This window comes from Balaenoptera musculus, chromosome 7 (assembly GCF_009873245.2).
Source record: "Balaenoptera musculus isolate JJ_BM4_2016_0621 chromosome 7, mBalMus1.pri.v3, whole genome shotgun sequence".
NCBI lineage: Eukaryota > Metazoa > Chordata > Mammalia > Artiodactyla > Balaenopteridae > Balaenoptera > Balaenoptera musculus.
The window spans coordinates 74,094,545-74,097,794 of record NC_045791.1 but is presented as its reverse complement, the minus strand read 5'-3'; positions in this window follow the sequence as shown (position 1 = coordinate 74,097,794).

The window sequence follows — 3,250 nt, the reverse complement described above, 5'->3', positions numbered from 1 at the left end:
ATTCTTTTTCTAGAAGGTTGCCTATCTCCACTTCATTGAGTTGTTTTTCTGGGGTTTTATCTTGTTCCTTTTTCTGGTACATAGCCCTCTGCTTTTTCATCTTGTCTATCTTTCTTTCACTCCCCAATTTTTCTCTTTAGCCTGTTTTCCTCCTAGACACTGAAGTTACATGTATTATCTTTATTTGGATGTAAGTATCCTCAAATGTAAAACAGCTCTAAGTAAAATGATGATCATATTCTCCCTTTCTTTATTACCTCCTCACCCAAATTTCCTGGATTCATGTTATCTCCCTTAGTTAACACAGCACTATTTACCCATACTTCACAGCTGGAAACCTCTGGGTGTCATTCTAAATATTTTATTTCCTTACTGCACGTCTGTCTGTTAATTATTAATTTCTATCAATGATATTTCTTTATATATTTTAGAGTCATTTCCTCTCGATTCTTACTGGTACACATTCTTTCGTTTATATCTAGATTGTCTAGATCATCCAGAAAAGTGTCAGCAACCTTTTTCTATAAAGAACCAGTTGCTAAATATTTTAAAAGCTTTGCAGGCCAGACAGTGCCTTGTCACAACTACTTAATTCTGCTCTTGGAGTATGAAATACGCAACGGAATGGGTGCTGTTTCCACCATCTTGTAACTATGAAGGAACTGACAAGGGAATCCTGGAGATACTGGCCCTGACTTTATTGTCCCACTGAAGCCACTGAAGCAATGGCAGCAGTCATCTCCTTGACTTTTCAGTGTGTGATTTTTTAAAATGTCCTATTTGTTTAATCCACTCTCTTTCGGGTTTTCTGTTATTTGCAGCTAAAAGCATGTTAATTGACACAATCATCAACATTTTCCAAACTTACGTTTCTCATAATGTTATTAGGTGTGTGGCAAAGAAAGAAAGCATGTATACCCATTTATGTTTTAGAAACACTACGTTCAACAGTGTTAGACATGTATTTTTATGGCAGGATTGCTTGGGGACTTTACACTGGGAACCTCCTAGTGAGGAACCTAATGTGTATTATAACTACTTTTTTTTTTTTTATAACTACTTTGACCAAGCTAACATCTCTCTGGATAGTTATCCATGGACACTTACTTGGAAAACATTGTACTAGATGCCAAAGCAATATAGGCCAAAGATCTTTAAAGATCTGGCTTATCCAGGAATAGAATTCAAGTTATTTTGTGCGAACCAGCTCTTATATTGGAGAAGGAATTTGAAAGAGCATCTTCCTAATTCTTGATCCAAGTAAGACCATTTTCACTAGCCCTCTTTTTAGCAGTGTGAGCTTTGCACCTTTATTAAAAATCATCATTAGGTTCTGATACAACACACTCTGATTCTCAGTATCTTTGAAACCAGGTAGACTTATGTAGAGGCCTTCCTGGTGGCAGAACCCCCAGTGTGGCCCTTGCTTACTGGTGATTAGTGAAGAAAAACTGTGGAAATATACTGTGGCTTCCCAGGCCATCCATGAGTAGAGAGAGAAAGAAACAAGCTCCAGCAGTTGATAACTGGCAAAGCTAAGGAGTGCAGAAACAAAGATAGAGGAGTCAGGCAGAGAAAAAAACCATAACTTAATAAATCAGCCCCAAGGACTCCCAGTTCTCTCTCAAAGGCAAAGATAAAGTCTAATGCCGTCAGTTTTTCTGCAGAAACCATACCCCAACCAGACAGAGAGTGGTGATAAGCATGTAGCTCCCCAATTGGCTAGAGCCTGAAAATTGATAATGTTAACCCCTGTGACCTCATCTGGCTACCTTACCACCCACCATCAGAAAATTGTACAGGAGCTGATTATGTTCCCCACAACCGTCTCCCTCACTTTGTCTTTAAAAATGCTTCCCCAATAGCTATTGGGGAGTTTGGGTCTTTTGAGCGTTAGCTGCCTGTGCTCCTTGTTTGGTTCCTTGCAATAAACACTGTACTTTCCTTCACCACGATTTGGTGTCAATAGATTGGCTTTGCTGTGCATCAGGCCAGCAGACCCAAGTTTGGTTTGGCAACACCTTGAAGGTGTTTTCTTGATTGGAAGTCATTAGTATGGCTTTCTGCTGAGGACTCTTAGCCTGGCCATGCCTTGCTTGGCTTCCAGAATCAGCAGTCTGCACTCACTGCTCCTTCATCTCTATCAATTTAACTCATTTGTAATATATTCCTCACCTAAAGAAAAAGGCCTTATATTAGCTGTCTTCCCAGAAACACAGCCAGTAGTATACAGATATATATATAAGAGGAGACTTATTATAGAAAATGGCTCATGTGATTTTGGATGCTGAGAGCCTCCACCATCTGCATCTGTGAGCTGAAGAACTAGGAAAGCTCATCATATAATTCCAGTCCACATCTGAAGGCCTGAAAACCAGAGGAGCTGATAGTATAAATCCCAGTCCAAGTCTGAAGCCCAGAAAACCAGGAGGGTCAATGTTGAGGGCAGGAGAAGATGGATATCCCAGCTCAAGCAAAGAGAGCAAACTATCCCTTCCTCTGCCTTTTTGTTTTATTCAGGCCCTCGACTGATTAGATGATGCTCACCTCCATTGGTAAGGGTGATTTTTAGTCAATCTACCAATTCAAATGCTAATCTCTTCCTGAAACATCCTCATAGACACACCCAGAAATAATGTTTTACCAGCTATCTGGGCATCCCTTAGCCCTGTCAAGTTGACACATGAAATTAACCATCATGGGTCTTTCCATATCTTCTGAATTCTTTCTTATTCATCAAAGCCTTCCTATAAGAATAGAAAAGTTCCAGCATTTTCCCATATACGTAGTTTCCTCACTACACATACACACACACACAATTTCCTATCTTATTATTATATAGAAAAGTAAAAGTTTTACTTACAGAAAGCAAAAAGGTCTTCTAGCTTATTGAAATAGATTAAGTCCTTTCCTCTAAATATATTACTAAGGAAACTGTTCAACAATCTCTCTAATGCACAAGGGTAGGTGCAAGTGTAGTCAGCATCAGATGAATAATCTCTCACATTTAGGTCCTATGCCAACTGTATGCTGTGGTCAACTTTCAGAATAAGCAAAAAAAGAGATTGTTTTATAATTAGTTGGAAGGATTCCGCCCTCTGTGGTTCACCACTGGAATTTAAATTTAGTGATTGTAATACCCCTTTTGAAAGGCCAAAAGAAAGATATGTACTAATTATACCAATATTTCTAGCCAGATGGTAAAATGCAAGTGGGTCACCAATTAAAGATACAATTGTAGGTTGTAGAA